The following is an 18,689-nucleotide window of genomic DNA, read 5'->3' as shown; positions in this document are numbered from 1 at the left end:
ATCAGACAATACACTCCCCTTGATTGCTTTCTGAGAGGTATACTGGATATCATATTCAGTCAAAATCATTTGCCATCTAGCAACCCGTCCGGTCAATGCTGGTTTCTCAAAAATGTACTTGATTGGATCCATCTTGGAAATCAATAAAGTGGTATGAACCAGCATATACTGCCTCAGTCGGCGAGCAGCCCAGACCAAAGCACAGCAAGTTTTCTCGAGCAGTGAATATCTTGTTTCACAGTCGGTAAACTTTTTGCTAAGGTAGTATATGGCATGCTCTTTTCGACCAGACTCGTCATGCTGCCCCAATACACACCCCATAGACCCCTCGAGGACCGTCAAGTATAAGATTAACGGTCGTCCCTCCACAGGAGGCATCAGAATCGGAGGCTCCTGCAAATATTCTTTTATCTTTTCAAATGCCGCTTGGCAATCATTATTCCACCTGACCGTTTGATCTTTTCTCAACAACTTGAATATGGGTTCCAATGTGGCTGTTAGATGAGATATGAACCGTGAAATGTAGTTCAATCTACCTAAGAAACCACGAACCTCCTTCTCCGTTCTCGGTTCAGGCATTTCTCTTATTGCTTTTACTTTAGCAGGATCAACCTCGATTCCTTTTTCACTTACAATGAACCCCAGCAATTTACCGGACCGCACTCCGAAAGTGCACTTGTTCGGATTCATCCTCAGTCGGAACTGTCTCAACCGGTCAAACAACTTGGCCAGATCTACCAAATGCCCCTCTTTTGTCTGGGACTTTGCTATCATGTCATCAACATAGCATTCCATTTCATGATGAATCATATCATGAAACAAAGTCACCATGGCTCTCTGATTAGTAGCACCGGCGTTCTTGAGACCAAATGGCATCACCTTATAGCAAAAAGTGCCCCATGGTGTGATGAACGTTGTTTTCTCCATATCATCTGGCGACATTTTGATTTGATTATAGCCAGAAAAGCCATCCATGAAGGAAAACACCGAGAATTAAGTTGTATTATCTACCAACACATCAATGTGAGGTAATGGGAAATCATCCTTCGGGCTAGCTCTGTTCAAATCCCGGTAGTCCACACACATTCTCACCTTCCCATCCTTCTTCGGGACCGACACAATATTTGCGACCCAAGGTGGATAATTAGTGACAGCGAGGAAACCAGCATCCCACTGCTTCTAAACCTCCTCTTTAATTTTCATGGCCATCTCGGGTCGAGTTCTGCGCAACTTCTGCTTCACTGGAGGACAATCTGCTCTCAACGGTAGCTTGTGCACAACGATATCGGTATCCAACCCTGGCATATCTTGATAAGACCAGGCGAAGATATCAACATATTCTTTCAACAAGGCTACCATTCTGCTCTTGACACTCGCCTCCAAAGCAGCCCCAACTTTCACTTCTTTCCTGACCTCGTCGGTACCCAGATTCACAACCTCAACTTGCTCTTCGTGTGGCTGAATCACCTTCTCCTCTTGTTTTAACAACCTGGCTAATTCCTCTGGCAATTCACAATCTTCTTCCCCTTCTTCTTCGGCATGATAGATCGGATTGTCGAAGTCATATGAGGGTGTAACAGGATTGTTATCAATGAGATCCGGAAAAAGATCGCATCTGCATGAATGTTGATTCATGCATTGCTTTAGAACCGGAGCGAAACAATTTTAAAAGAAAAATGAAAACAAACATTGCCATTTTTATTTTTGTTTTTATTATACTGCAAAAATAAATGAAAAACAGGGAACACCGCTTTTAATTGAAAAACATCCTTTTATTTATGATGCAAAAAATTGCAAAATGAAACATGAGGTGGCCCTTACAATGAACCATTACGTTTCGGGAAAAACGTATGGCTTCCATGCAGATAAAATTGAAAACAGAAAATATTACTCTTCAAGTAGAGTGACAGTGATGATCTTCTCGGCTTTCCAGTTCTGGATCTCCATTCCTGGTACGCACGGCTTTATCCATTGATCAATCTCACAGTCATTGTCAACTTCTTCACTCACCATACAAATGTGATCTGGATCTAGCATGCCAGCACTGGTGAATGTGAATGACGGACGACGTCCTCTACCTTGTCCAGACGAGCCTCGGCCCGGCTGATAACCTACTCCAAATCGGTCTTTCTTGGCGGCGATGTCCATCATCTTTCCCCAACCAGGAGCTTCCCCACTCTTCACCACCTCAGAAGCCTGTTTATACGAAGAAATGGACGGTTTCTCCTCTTCTTTGGCAAAAAGAGCATTCTCTACCTTGACGCTTTCGAATGCTTGACTTGGCGTTTCCCATATCTCACCGTCCATCTCCACGTATTTGAACGATGATAGGTGGCTGACGAAGATATCCTCCTCCCCACAAACGGTGACGACCTTCCCGTCCCAGATATACTTCAATTTCTGGTGCAAAGTCGAAGTTACTGCCCCAGCAGCATGGATCCATGGGCGACCCAACAGGCAACTGTATGCCGGTTGAATATCCATGACATAAAATACCGACTTGAACACCTCGGGCCCGATCTTCACCGGGAGCTCCACTTCCCCAAACACAGCCCGCTTCGAACCATCGAAAGCTCTCACTATCAGGTCAGTGGGCGTCAAAATCAAACCTTCACAGTCCAGCTTCGCCAAGGCTTTCTTTGGCAACACATTCAAAGAGGAGCCGGTATCAACCAACACATGTGAAAGCACAGCCCCTTTACATTCCATAGCAATGTGTAATGCCCTATTATGATTACGCCCATCCACAGTCAGATCAAGGTCGGTGAAACCCAGCCCATGACTGGCATTGACATTTGACACCACCGTCTCCAACTGATTGATTGTTATCTCCTGAGGAACATAGGCTCTCTTCAGAATTTTCAATAAAGCCTCCCTATGCCCCTCGGAGCTCAGCAACAATGATAAGATTGAGATCTTGGATGGGGTATGCTGCAGATGATCAACAAGCTTGTACTCTGACTTCTTGATGGTTCTAAAAAATTCTTCAGTTTCATCATCAAGTTCTTTCTCCGACCCGCCAGGCGCCGGTGTCACCACAGGAGTACCTTCATTCACCACTTGTTTTCCTCTTGCCCTGGCTAAAGCCTCGACCTTATCTTTCTTTTCTTTTTCTCCTTCCCCACTCCTCAAAGCGTCTGGTGCAAACAACCTTCCACTGCGAGTGAAACCACTGGGTCCGGCATTATCCCCCTTTGAAACGGTGGCTTCACTTGCAGTTTGATCCTCCAACATCTCCCCATTACAATATACTTCCCCACCATAATGCCACGACACGGCGTCATCTTTGTCATAAGAAATCGGCCCAGGTACCGTGATAGTAACTGGAGCCGCGTCTGCCAGCGTTGACAAATCGACCGGGTCGAAGTAAATGGTTATGGTGGAGACATCCTCCTTCACCAAATCAACCTTCTCAAATCGGAGGCTTCCTTCATCCATCAGCCTCTGGACAGCCTCCCTCAACAATACACACCCATCAGGAGCAACAATGCACGCAACACAACAGTTATCACAGCCCGGGAAGACCCCATTCTTCAACAACTGACGCTTGACCTCAGCCAACGGAGTCTTCAACTGATCCACATTCAACAGCCCAATTCTGCCTTCTTCAGAAATTGCATTCACCCCCATTTGACCATGCGCGGGCATGGGATTAGCATTCACATTTGGAGATGGAGCAAAGTTAATTGCCTTGGAATCCACTAAGTCCTGGACCACATGCTTAAAAGCTTTGCAATTTTCTATGTTGTGTCCAGGGGCACCTGAGTGACACTCACATTTGGCGTTCTCATCAAAACTGGCTGGCCTCTGATCAGGTCTCAACGGAGCCAACGTTCTCAGCTGAACCAACCCCAAGTCCTTCAACTTCTTCAACAAGAATGAATAGGTCACAGGTGGTCTATCGAATTGACGATCATTCATTCGTCCTCGCACCTGATACCCGGCCCTCTGCGGTCTCTGTTGAAACGGCTGTCGTTGCTGTTGCGGTTGTTGCTGTTCTTGTTGTGCAGGCTGATTATCAGCAGGAATGGTTACCGCAGCAGTGTGCTGGTAGTAACGATCCCTACTCTGTCCTCTTTGGGTATATACGGCACTAGTATCACCCTCTTTTTTCCTCTGACCATTTCCAAAGGGCTTTTTCGATCTAGATGACGAAGCACTACCTTGGATTTTCCCCATCTTCAACCAACTTTCAATTCTCTCTCCGGCCACCACAATATCAGCAAAGTTAGTAACCGGGCAACCAACCATCCTTTCTGCAAATGTACCCTGAAGAGTACCCATAAACAGATCTGGCATCTCTCGGTCTACCAACGTTGGTTGGACTCGGGAAGCCAGCTCCCTTCACCTCTGGGCATATTCTTTAAACCCCTCATTAGGCTTCTGAGACATACCCTGCAGTTGGGTACGGCTAGGAGCCATATCAGCGTTGAACTGGTACTGTTTAAAGAACGCATCTCCAAGATCTTGCCAGCTCTTGATGTCAGAAGATTTCAACTTAGTGTACCATTCCAAGGACCCTCCAGACAAACTGTCCTGGAAGAAGTACATCCACAGCTTCTGATCCATTGTATAAGCAGAGATCTTGCGGACAAAGGCCTAAAGATGAGTTTCCGGGAAAGAACTCCCATTGTACTTGTCAAACGCGGGCGCTTTGAACTTTTGTGGGATCACAATCCCCTCGACTAGCCCTATATTTGACATATTAACAAATCCCGGAGTAGCATGGCTTTCTAAGGCCCTTATCTTTTCCGCCAGCAACTGAATCTCTTTATTTGGCGGTTGGACACCATACTGACCAAATGGCTCATTCAACATAGAGAATTGATCTGCTTCTCTGTCTTCCTCTCTATCCTCTTCAGCCCCAAAGAAAGAAGGAAACAGACTGTCCTTCAAATTATTGCACATCGGACCTGGTCTACCGCTTGTGGCAGCACCGAAACCACCCCCATTGTTGATCACTACGCCAGCAGTTGTCTTCTTTCCGAGATCTCCTCCATCCCTGGAACCACCAAGGCCATGGTTGGAGACACCCTCCAAATTGACACCACTGTTAGCAGCTGAAGCTCGCTCGAGCTTCTCCACTTTATCAGCAAGTGCTTTCTGCTCGACGACAAACCCTTGCATGACGTTGATTAGTTCATTCATCTTCTCCTTCAGCTCGAGAAAATCTGTATTGGGTAGATCCATCAGTCTTGGCGTGTTGCGTCTGGTAAAGTATTGGTGCGGACGGGTTGTGTGCAAGGGAATGACTCTACGAGCAGGAGCAATGATTCCTGAAACAACCAAGCACGTTAGAAACGGACACCTGCAAAATAGAAGACAAGTTATTATGATTATGCATGAATGCAATGTCTATCCATATGAGGAACACTATGTCTTTCGATCCTGGTTTCATCGAGACAGATAATAATCCGACAGCAACATTCTGACATCAATCGAATGAATTCACCATACAGATCAGAGATATATGATTTAGCAAAGATACCCCCCACCCACGTGTGTGCGATGTGAGAGCATACAGGAAAGCAAATAAAGCTTGAAGATTAATCACTGAATGAAAATAACCATTGTATACCCAAAAGGGCACCATATGTGCGAGAGTCATAAATCAAGCTGATACAAATCACATACAATTCTCCAGAATCAGAAAGAAAATACAAGCAAGTGAATTTCGTCAACAGGCCTGACGGTAATCCAACACAAATGAGAAAGGTCTACACTGATGAAGGTCTCACAGACGGCTCTGCATCATCAACCATCTTGGTAAACTTCGCGGCAAACCTGAGCTCGGTATTCTCCTGCTGCAATCTCCCTATCTCCTTCTGGTGAATCTTCATCTGTCTGAAGTAAAGATCCCTCTCCGCAAGATAATGATCTCTCTCAGCAACGATCTTCGCTCTCTCAGCTTCCCATTCTGTAGCAAGGACTTTGGCTCTGGCATCTCTCTGATCCCTCACAAGGATTTGTCTCCTCTTCTCATCTTCAATGACCTGCGAAGCTCTAGCCAACCTCTCCTTGGTGATGTCGTTCTCCTTTGTGGACGACTCCAACGCTTGGCTAATCTTGCGATAATAGGCAGTGTCTATCTCAAAGCGCTTCACTTCCATGGCATGTCTCCTATCCTGGTCTTCTATTCTCCCTTTGATTTCCTGATTAGCCATCTGAATCCTAGCAACACTCATCTCCAACTCAGTCTTCTCTGCTTGCAGCTGATCTCTGGCTTTCTTCATCTCAAGGAACTCTTCCATGCTGACAGAAGAACGTGTCCCCTCAATCAAAGGACACCAAGGATCACCTCCAGAAAATGGTAGATGTGTGAGCTCAATCCTTTTCCTAAGCCAATCATCAAATTGAGGAAAAGACCTGCTGTTGACCTTACCAAAAGGAACCTTGCCCTTCCTCTGAATGTCACGCCACTGATCCGACACTTGCCTCAACTTTGTCTGATTGCCCTCAATTGGGAAGTATAAAGACTCCTGAATCTCTCGCCCGAGAGGAGGACCCTCCACGGCAAATCCCATTTGTCTCCTAAGAAGCATCGGGTTGTAATTAATGCAACCTTGAACTCCTATAAGCGGCACATTGGGAAGACTCCCACAACTGTAAATAAAATCTCGTCCAGCCATACCATTATGAGTCCAAGCTATGTCATTGGCTCGCAAACCCATCAACCTGACTGACCACTTGACGGTAGGATCAAGACAGGCAAAGGCACCCCTGGAAGGCAAATACCCCATAAACCACTTGTACAGCAGCTGAGCATAACATCTGATCAATCCCCCACGCCGCTTCTCATTCCGATTATGGACCGAGTAATATACATCTCCAACCAGGGTAGGAATGGGATTCCTCTGCATAAACAACCTGATGGCATTAACATCCACGAAGTTCTTCTGATTAGGAAACAAGATGGTTCCATAGATGCTCACAGCAATCAAGGCACAGACGGTCCTCCAATTACCCACAACAGCATGCTCCTTGGCCTTAGCCTCCAAGAAACTCAGATGAAGACCAGGTAATTTTCCCTTCTCCTTCAAACCCCCTTTTGTCACCTCTGGGCTCAAATAAAAAGCACGAGAAATCTCAGCAATATCAGATTCCCCCTTAGTGACAAAGAAAGGAATCTGATCTCGGATCTGAATACCCAGGATGCTGGCATAGTCTTCCATCAAAGGCCCCAACAGGTAATCCGGGAACACGAAACATCTCAAGCCCGGGTCATAGAACTGGAGAAGAGTATGAATGGCGCTCTTATCACTGTCTGTGAGCCTGAAAACCAACTTCAGAATACCACCGTATGCCTCACGGAACAACCCCACATGGTCAGGGGTAATCAATGCCATCATATCTCTCAGCACACCAATCTCTGGATCGAAGAAACTGTAGACAACATCGTCCTTCAAGCCGGTCCTCATGTCTGGAACAAAGAAGTCTCTCAACCAGGATCTCAATCAAGAATGTCCCCTGCATATGGATAAACATGAGTTAGATGCAGATAGATGCAAAATGTGAATGATGCTGATGTATGAATGCAATGCACTGTGCCATCCTCCCAGTCATCTGAACAACCACTGCACTGAGTTACGGCCTCTGAACTGATCACAACCATCTGAGGTACTGAGCAACCACAAATCCGACTTGGGAGTTCCGAAATAAACGGAACCGGAGGATACATCATCATCATCACCAGAAATCCTCTGAACAGATAACCACAAGACCCTCTGAACCAGCCCAGGGAATCCTGAAATAAACGGATCCCCACTGATAAATACCACGGACAGAACTCTGGCGTCTCAGAAATAAATCCATAAATCCGACTTATAAATAGGACTCTGATCAACAACGGAACCATTAGTCACCATCACAGTCACCATCAGCATCTGTAAGAATCAACCCTCCCCTCACAGGTGAATTCTAATCAGGTCATCCTAAGGCGGATAATGGTCTCGACAATCGGGAAAAGATACTCAACGGGTTTGCCCTTTCGGGTGTGCCGTTGTAGCTCTCTTAAGATCGTCTAAACCAAAGATCCAGGAAAGATCGGTCACCGAAGTCAACAGCTCAGATGAAGTGACTCAACCAAAGTGGATACTCCACAAAGGAAGAACTCCCTCAAAAGAACCTCGTCCGACTTGTGGTATGTCACGTCACCAAAAACATGTTGACCTAACATGAGAGGCAACATGAGACCACACTAATCCTAGGTGTATACTCGGGCCTGGGTTTTAGCCCCACTCAGAACACCCACCCCAAATCAGAGGAACCAACCTGTACAAAAGACAGCACAATGATAGTATGATGCATGCAAACCTTTATGCAAATATATACAAAACAATAATCATAAATGCAATAAACAGAACAGCACAAGCAACCTAAGCTATCCTAGAGAACGCTAGGAGTGACTCGCTTAGGGAAGATGGACCAGCCAGAGGTCAACTTCTTTGTATCCCCAGCAGAGTCGCCAGCTGTCGCATCCGTGAAAAACAACCGGCGGGAAAAACAAAACAAATAGAGCCGGCACCGTGCGTTATTTATCCCAAAAGAGGGAAAGGAAACGCTCGAAGTAAACCTGGAAAAGACATGGTCTCGCGACCAAAGAGAGATGGGATCGGGAGTCGGTTACGCAAGAGGAAGGTATTAGCACCCCTCACGTCCGTCGTACTCGACGGGATCCACGCTCAAAAGAATAGAAGAAAGGTTGCTAAACACTGCTCAAAAGAATGCACACACACACTAGAACAAGACACAGATTGAAGAAGAGGGGAATGGGCTCGCTAGGATATCGCATCCTATGCCTACATATCTCATCTGGAATAAGAATCAGAGCTACCGTAGTTTGGCTCACGCACGCCGAAATAAAACACACATACACAAGAAACCGACTGCCAATCGCTGGGCTTACGTCAGACTCCGAACCAACAAACACACACAGGAAACCAACTGCCAATCGCTGGACTTACGTCAGACTCCACACAAACAAACACCAATAGGATACGGAATGCCAATCGCTGGTCTTACATCCATCTCCTAACACACACAAGAAGGTTAACAAACAGACAAGTTAATAGGGAGTCTGGAACTCGAGCCTAATAACTGTCAAGCAAACACACACAAAAAAGAAGAGAAAAAAAGGTTCTCGGAAAGATCTCGTACGATCTCCTGCCTACGTACCTCATCTGGTATGAGGATCAGGGCAACGTAGTTCCCCTTAGAGGCATTGGACATCATTAGGCATGGAAAACACATAGCATAGGTCAAGACAAGCATAACAAGCACATGTGTGACACAAATTGTCACACCAATTTAGCATAGGCATAAAACAGAGATGGATTATCGTAAAGACCTCAAACCAAAGCCAAAACAACACTCAACATATCTAGAAATAATGCGCAAAATTTCACATTTATTGGATAAAGAACAAACATTTCATGATCAAATGAAGTTCAAGGCAATTTAAAAGCTCAAATGTGACCATCCAGAATGAAAAATCTCAATTAAATCAGAAATGATCCCTAAAATTCCAACAAAAATCATGAGCAATCACAACGTCTATAGCATGCATCATACAAAAAATCAAGGCAATTGGATATCATTTGGCATGGCAAACTCATCAATCAAGTTGAACATCACAAGGTGTGACACAAATTGTCACACCTCACTTAACATGATCATAAAACAGAAATGACACATGATAAAAATACCAAATCAACACCAAAATGTCAAGCAAGATGTCTAGTTATAGCATGCAAAATTTCAGAAGCATTGGATTAAAAATGAGCATTTCACAAATGATATAGCAAGGCAAGGTCAAGATATGATACATGTCCAAATGTCCTAGCACAAAACAAAATCCAGCCAAGCACAATTTGTGAAAATATAGTGATAAAAAACTAGAGAGAATCAGGATCATAATGCAAAAAATTGGAGGTCATTTGGTGCATTTTTCAAATTATGGTGAATTTTTAAAGTTGATGGAAAGTTGAAATGAAAACATGAAGCCAAACATGAAATAAGGAGGAAAAGGCAAGGCAAATGGAAAATGTCCTAGCCAGGTATCAAACCAAAGCCAATTTTGAAATATCATGCGCGCCTAATTCAAAACGACCGCGTTTTGACTAAAACCCTAATGCGTGGAAATTCCAGAATCCGCAGGTAATCACATGAACGTCCTAGCAAAATCCGCAGCAAAAACCCTAGCTAATCTGGAAAATGAAGAACACCATGCATGAACGATGAAGATCATGAAGATCTTCATCTGGAAATTTCCAGAAAACGAAAATGTGTCCAGAAATCAATAAATTCCATACCAATCAACTCGTCATGCTATGTACATTCACGATCCATAATCATTTCAACATAAAACAACATAACAAAATCAAATCGAAGAGATTAAAAGTTCATCATCAAAACTTCAAACTATCGCATCTCACTCAAAACAGCACCAAAATTCATGAATCAAAGCTCAAATTCATCAGCATGCAAAGATCTTCAACAATATCATAATGAATTTCAAAAATAAGAGAATCGAATTGTGAACTCTTGAAGTGCAGAACTGGATTTCGCGTGCTACAGGCCTTGGCAATGCTTTACAGTTCCTCTACAATGATTATGGAAGTGATTGGAAGGAAGATTGAAGCTCAATTGTGCTTGCATTCACCAAAATCTGAAATCACCATTGACATCCAAAGCTTCGAGCATGCTTCCATACAGCACCAATCCTCTTGCTTCCACGTGCAAAACTTCTCAGGAACACTCAGGAACCAGGATCAAGCAATGGAAATGGTTTGTGTTTGAAGAAATTTCCAGAAAAATTGAGAGAAAAAGTTTGAGAAAATTTCTAGATCTGAAAATTGTGATTGTTCTTAGTGAAAAGCAGTTAGGGTTTCTATTATATACCTCCTACTAATCATGCTCCTAATCATGTTTAAGCAAATGGTAAGTGAATTAGCAAGAATGTGGTGTATGTGCAAAATTGTGATTTTCACCCTATGCATGAAATGCATGGTGAATAGTGCACGGGTTTGGATTCAAATTCACTCAAAATGTCATTTTGGAGCTAAATGCAATGGTAGAATGCTTAAACAATGCACCAATTTTAAACTTTAATTTTTCCCTCCAAAAATCAAGTGAAATGCAAATGATTATGTGATGACAATTGGTGTAATACAATGTATGTTTTGGAAACTAGAGGTTAAAAGGAGAATTTAGCAAAAATAACCACTTGAATTGGAGTTTTGGTTTGAAAGTTATGCTCATTTGAAGCTCCATGTACACCTTGTCAATTTTTGATCATATCTCCTTAACCATACATGAGAAATTGATGATCTTGGACTTTTTGGAAATGGGAGAGAAAGATATACAACTTTCATGTTCAACAAAATTTCATTTGAAGCTTTATTGATGATGTAATCTTGAGTTGAAAACCTTTCCATTTTTGGCAAATTCAAATTACAGGTCACTTTCTATTTTTGGAAAGTTTTGACCTGACTTTAAATTCTTCAAAGTTGATGTTTGAAATGTCAAATGAGACTTGTTTGAACATGAATGAAGTATTTCTACTCACTTCCAACCTCCAAATCCAACAGTTGACTTGGCAGTTGACAGATGCAGTTGATAGATGACTTGGTCATGCACAGATGATTTTGAGCCTCAACCACTTGATGAAATGACTCCAACATGAAACCCTAGCTTATACAATCCCAATAAAATCATATGATGATCTCCATCTTAATAAAGACCTCATTTCCCTGAAAATCCATGATTGGCATAATGCAACTGATTAGGGTTGACCAGAGGTCAAAACCCTAATCCCAAGGAACCTGATCAGAAATAATGAATCATGATGATGATGATGTACCATTTCAACCAAGATAATACTCAACCTCCTTGAGGAACCAAAAAACCCTAATTGAAGCACAAACCTCAGATGATTATTGATCAATTCATGAGACCCTTAAGCTTGAATCTTTTAACCTCTCTATCCTCTGATAAAGACCTAGGAGGATGACTTGCTTATTTCACATGATATGCAAAGATGTAATGCCTAATGTCCTAAAAATGAGATGCAATATGCTAAGCTAGTCCCAAGAGAGGAGGGCAAATTTTGAGGTGTTATAGGGACACGCAACCCTTCTCATCCCATGGGACGTTATGTATTTAGAAAAAGTGGCATTAGGCCATAGTTGTAGGAACCAAAAAGGACCGTGGGCCAAAACATTCTTCTTCTTTGAGTTCTCAGGGTCAAAGAGTTTTATTTGGCAGAAAAATTCAGATAAATATTCATAAAGAGAGGCTAGTATTAATTGGCCAAGAGCGATGTCACACTCCTGGTGTAGCCGAGTTGCCAAAAGAGAAAAATGTTTGGCTATCTGCATCGATCTAGAGCAGAACATAAAACGAGACAGCCAAAGAGTCAAAAAGGCCACATGTTCTTCAGTGGTCATAGGGCTTGAAGACGTAGCGTGATGATAAATAAAGTTATCATATGTCGGCTTGCGTGAATCACCAACGTCAAACCTTAGAGAGATTGGTGCGACGGTTTCACAGTCGAAGACTTCACCAGTCAGTTTTAAGCCTGTAATGGCAGCAATGTCTAAGAGTGTCGGCGTAATCATGCCACATTTTATGTGAAAGGAGTTGGTCGAACAGTCCCGAAACTGGAGGGCAGCCAGCAACATGCCACAAGATTGATGGGGGCCACAATGGGCAATCTACAGAAGGGTATAGATACCTATTCGTTTCCAGTGGTCGATTTGTTCTGTTTCTAAACAATCTATCCAAGCACAAAACTTAGGATAGTTCTTGGGAGGAGCAGTCCTAAAATTCCTTTCGACATAACGGAGGGAGAAAGGTTTTTGGGAAGAAACTAGAGGTTCAGAAAGATGACTGGTGGGGAAAAAGGAATTTATCTTGGTTATCTCAGGACGACGATTTTCTGGAAGTGGACCTAAGAATGCTAAAGGTTTGTCACCCAGGGAGAAAGGGATTAATACCTGGGAACGCCAGATTTTGGCTTTTTCTTCAGCAAAGGGAGGTTCAGGAACATATTCCTTGCCATCAATGGTGAGTGGTTGTGTGAGCTTCGTAGAGGAGGGAAGTGTTTTGCTTTTGCTTGAGCTAACCATGGAAGAAGTGGAAGGTTTAGAGAAGAAAGGTTGTTTTCGTTTACTGAAGCAGGGGGCGAAAAAAAGAAAGAAGAAGAAGAAACAAGGGTTTTATAAGAGTTAAACCCTAGGAAAAAGAATAGTGAACACTTGATTTTCCTTTTTGACACATGTACCCATGTTCCCACGTCTGCAGACACGTCGAGGCGAAGAGGCAGTTATGATGGTAAACATGTTTCCATCATAAAGATGTGAAGTGATGGAGACATGATTTTATGTGTCTCGGGGAAAAAAGGAGATGTTTGTCATGATTAGATGACGTCAGCAGCGTAAGACAAACAAGTGTACCACTAAGTAGAAGTGGAAGCGGTGAAGAACAAGTCGACATTCGAAAATGGCATCTCTGGGGGGGCATTTTGTTACCACAAGAAATTGATAGGTGTAACACCTCAAAATTTTCCCTCCTCTTCTTGAGACTAGTTTGACACATTTCATTTCATGTTTTAGGACATTAGGCATTGCATTTTGCATTTCATATGAAATAAGAAGGTCATCCTCCAAAGTCTTTTCAGAAGATGGGAAGTTACATGATTCAAGCCTGAGGGTTTCTATGAATTGATGATCAACCATCCGAGGGCATGGGCTTCAGTTAGGGTTTTTTGATTCTTCAAAGGTCTTGAGCATTATCTTATTTGCAAGGATATATTACCATCATCATGGTTCTATCATCATCAAGGGTTGCAGAGTTTATCCTCAAGTTCCCTTGGATTAGGGTTGTGACCTCTGGTCAACCCTAATCGATGCCATTCTTCCAACTAGGGTTTCTCAAGGAGATGAGGTATTTTCTTGGGATGAAGATCACATGATTGTCATGATGAGCTTACATGAGCTAGGGTTTCATTTTTGAGCAATTTCCCCAAGTGGTAGGGGCTCAAGCTGATCAGGGCATTTCAAGGTCATCTGAGGACCAAAAAGTCAACTGTACAGTCAACTGAGGGCTATGAGGTGGGGAAATGAGTTGAGACACCTCAATCATGTTCAAAAGAGGTCCATTTGTCATTCTAAACATCTATCTTGAATATTTTTGAAGTCATGGCAAAAGTTTCCAAAAATGGAAAATGACCTGTAATTTCAAGTTTCCAAAAATGGCAAGTTTTTGGTCCACCTTCAACTTGACTTTTCAAGATCAAAGAAGTTTCAAATAGATTTTTGGTGAACATGAAAGTTATAGATCTTTGTCTCCCCTTTTCAAAAAGTCCTAATTCATGTCCAGATGATGAATGGTTGAGGAGTTATGGTCATTTGATCACAAGATGTACATGGAAATTCAAAATGACATAACTTTTGCTACAAAGCTCCAATTTGGTCCATTCTTTTTGCAAAATACTCCTCATGATCAAGATTTCTCAAATGTGCCTTTGCCATGCATGGGAAATGCGTGTATGATCATTATTTCACACATGTTCATTTTGGAGGGAAAATTCACAATTTAAAATTGGCTTATGATACAAGCAAGCCAACCATTCCATCATGACCATTGTTTGATTTTAAGTGGATTTGAAGCTTAACATGAGACTTTGCACGTGCTACATGGCCATGCTAAGTTCATTTGCAATTTTTGCACTTCACTTCAATTCTCTCTAAATCATGATTAGCACAAGCTTAATTGGATTAGCAGCATGATTAACACATCATATAAAAGCCAAACCCTAACTGCAATTGCTCATAACAGAATTTCATATCTAGAATTTTCATTTTCCCTCCATTTTCTCTCTCTTCGAAATTCAATTTTCTTCACACAAACACCAAATCTCTTTGCATATTCTTGCTCCTGGTGTAATTCTGAGCAAGAATCATTATCTGGATTGGACAATTGAGCTAGGTTTCGAGTAGATCAAGTGCATGAACATGGAAATGGATTCCTGAAATTGAGCTGGATTCGAGTGTTTTCAATTGCTTCTTTGTGCATAAAGCTTCAATAGAGGTTCAGTGGAGTAGATCTGGAGCATAGGAGAGCTTGAGGACGCGTGTACAACAACTTGCATTTTTAGGTGATGAAAAATCGATCCATTCCTTTTGCTATTTTCTTGATATGATTGTGTAGATCTCACTTAGCTGAGCATGCTGATATGTTTAGATCTTGATTTGGCTTAGAAATGAACATGTATGATGAAATGTAAGTTTTGTTCATGAAAATGTTTTTGCTCGATCTAAAAAAGTTAGGAAGAATTGGATGAAACTAGTATGATATTTGGAATGTGCTTGGCAAGATCTTTCAATTGGTATAGGTTTTATTCATTTCCGCAAAAATGCACGACGGCGCCACCGCCTGGTTGACCGAAGAAGACGACCAGAGCTATTGCTCCGGCGTGTGATGTGTCTTAGGGTTTTGTCCTACGTGTGCTGCCACGTGATGCCTTGCCTGTTCGTTCCATTGGCCATGATTTGTTTGACCGATCCACACGAGCCTTGACTCGCTGATGTGTGCACCAACACATTAATGAAACGCTTCGTTTCATTCTGATGGCGTGGCCTTCCATGTGTGTGCTGATGTGCTGCTCGCGTGTGTGAATGATTGGACCATGCTGCTTTGACTTGCCATGTGTGTATGTTGAATGCTTAGTGTGCATGCTGATTGTATAAATGAAGTGCTGCATTTTGGCATATTGAATAGAGACCGCTTGATTTGTTTTCGCGCCTTATCCAATGGCTATGATTAATCCTGAGTTTATTTGAATAATCATTTCCCTCCAATTTTCTTTTATTATTTCATTTTATTTGTTCATCTTTAAAAAATCATTAAAAATAGTAAAATGCTCCAAATTAAGTCCAATTTTTTTTCATAGTCTTGTTTTAATGTCTAGTTTTTTATAGCATTATTTCCATGTGAAATGCTATGTGTTGATCCAATTGAGTTGATTTTTTGTATGCTTGATCTTCACATGTGATATGAATTTTTGAGCACTGGTTTGAATTTTTTCTCATATGCTATCATTGTTTTTGACACATGAAGATGTATGTGACAATTTATGTCACATTTTGGACCTTGCATTTGTGCATTTTTGTTCACCTATCATTTGAACCTTTCTGGATTTGATTTTTTGCATGATGATCATTCATAACATGATAAACTTGTATAAAAAATACCAAAGCCATTGCATACATTTCTGTTTTGATTTGGATTTTCTAAGTTGGAAGTCCAATTTTGTGCATATTGTTTGTCATTGCATTACATGGATCATTTGATGCACTTGCTTTGTGATTTGATGCTGGTCCTTTTGAGGACATCTTATTGATTGTTTGAATGTGCATTATGTGAAAGGTTGGGTTCTGTTTTGATCATTTGGTTTGGTTTTGAACTTAGTCTTTGTACTAGTGTTTTGTACATAAACTAATTGTGCTTTGTGTTTCAGGTTTGGACATTTAGCATTAATGGTTGGATTTGTTCTCACTTTTTGAGATGCAAATGCCTTTGAGTACTAACTAATGTTGTTTTGTAGGTTCTAAGTGAGCTCTTGAGTTCACATGAATGCTTGAGCATTGTTCATTGAGTTGTAAATATTGGAAAGTTCCACTGTTTGATTGATGGTTTTCTGATTGAGATATTAATTGTTTAGCTTTTGTACAGGTACATTAGTTTCTTGCTAGCTTTGCTTTTGCTTAAGCTTTGGAGTGTGGTTGATACACCACTTAGGTAGTTAGCCTCTTACTCCATGTAGTCTAGAAGTCCTATCACCTTTTTGGCAGGCATTTTGCTGGAAGTCCTCCTTAAGAGGCTATGTTTGTGTTTGTTTACATTTGTGCCAAAGACCTCCAAGATGAGGCATGTGTTACTTGATAAGTCCTCCTAAGTGAAGAGGAAATTGACGGATAAAAGGGATTAGCAGCCAATCCCCCGTTATTCAGTGAGTCGTTCATTATGCTCGCACTACGTGTTGATGCTTCTGAATATGTACCCAAGATCTTTGTCCAGTGTCTGTCAAGTCGAATAGGATCCCACTTTCTGGATCCCCACGCTTTCATTGTCTTTAAGCTCACCCTGGCCAGGGTTAAGAGCATGAGGTCTCATCCTCATTTACACTTTGATCAACTTCACCCTAACTCTCAATGTTAGTGGTTAAGAGCTCACAGATTACACTTGTACAGTTTGGCTTGTTTGTCGAGGTTGATATGACCCCTCTTGACTAAAGCCCACCCATTTGTTTGAGCCTCTTGTATGGATATAGTGTGTGATGTTTGATCACTTGTGTTGATGTTTATTTGCTGTTTGAGTTGAATCGCTTCCAGAGCGAGTAGGATGCATGTTAGAGACCTCAACCTAGGGATATTGTTTGCATGACAACTATTAGGCTCGAGTCTTAGTCTCCCTATTAGTTTGTTGTTTCCCTAGTCTCTGGTTACGAGAGTGTTTCTCCCCTGTTAAGGGGAACTATGTCGCCCTGATTCTCATACCAGATGAGATACGTAGGCAGGAGGTTGTGAGCAATCTCTCCGGGCAACCTTTTCTTTTTTTGGTGACAACTATTAGGCTCGAGTCGGTCTCCCTATTAGTTTGTTGTCTCCCTTTTTCCCCTGTTAAAGGGAACTACGTCGCCCTGATTCTCATACCAGATGAGATACGTAGGCAGGAGGTTGTGAGCAATCTCTCCGGGCAACCTTTTCTTTTTTTGTGACAACTATTAGGCTCGAGTCAGTCTCCCTATTAGTTTGTTTTTCCCCTGTTAAGGGGAACTACGTCGCCCTGATTCTCATTCCAGATGAGATACGTAGGCAGGAGATTGAGCGAAATCTCTCCGGTCACCCTTTTCTTTTTTTGAGTCATTGTTTGTCCACCCTGTTTCTTTGTTGTGTGTGTGTTCACCCTTTGTTTGTATGCTTTGGTGTGAGTACCAGGTTTATTCAGCAGCTGTGTGTGGTATGTTTATACCTTGGGGTTTTCTTCTGATATTATTGGGGTTCATTTGTGATGATGGTTATCATCCTTGGGGTTCATTCGTGACGGTTGTCACTCACTTAGGGTTCATTTGTGACGGTTGTCACTCACTTGGTGTTCATTTGTGACGGTTGTCACTCATTTGGGGTTCATTTGTGATGATGGTTATCATCTTTGGGGTTCATTTGTGATGGTTGTCACTCACTTGGGGTTCATTTGTGATGATGGTTATCATCTTTGGGGTTTACTTGTGACAGTTGTCACTCACTTGGGGTTCATCTTTGGATATTTGATTACTTTGTTATGGTTCGCACGGAGAACCTTTTTCTTTGGTGTTCGCTGGTTAGCGTTTATTTGTTAGGAGTCAGGTGTAAGTCCATATATTGGCATTCTGTTTCCTTTTGTTTGTTGTTGTTAGGAGTCGGGTGTAAGTCCATGTATTGGAATTCTGTTTCCTTTCTGTTGTTAGGAGTCGGGTGTAAGTCCATGTATTGGCATTCTGTTTCCTATTGAGTGTTTCTTTTGACGTCTCAGCGTCTCTTTTTAGTGTCTTGTTTCGGCGTGCGTTAGCCGAGCTACGAGTGCTCTGATTCTCCTCTGGATAGAGAAGATACGTAGGCATAAGACGCGATGTCTTAGCGAGCATGTCT

This window comes from Lathyrus oleraceus, chromosome 3 (assembly GCF_024323335.1).
Source record: "Lathyrus oleraceus cultivar Zhongwan6 chromosome 3, CAAS_Psat_ZW6_1.0, whole genome shotgun sequence".
Lineage (NCBI taxonomy): Eukaryota > Viridiplantae > Streptophyta > Magnoliopsida > Fabales > Fabaceae > Lathyrus > Lathyrus oleraceus.
This window is presented reverse-complemented; position numbering follows the sequence as displayed.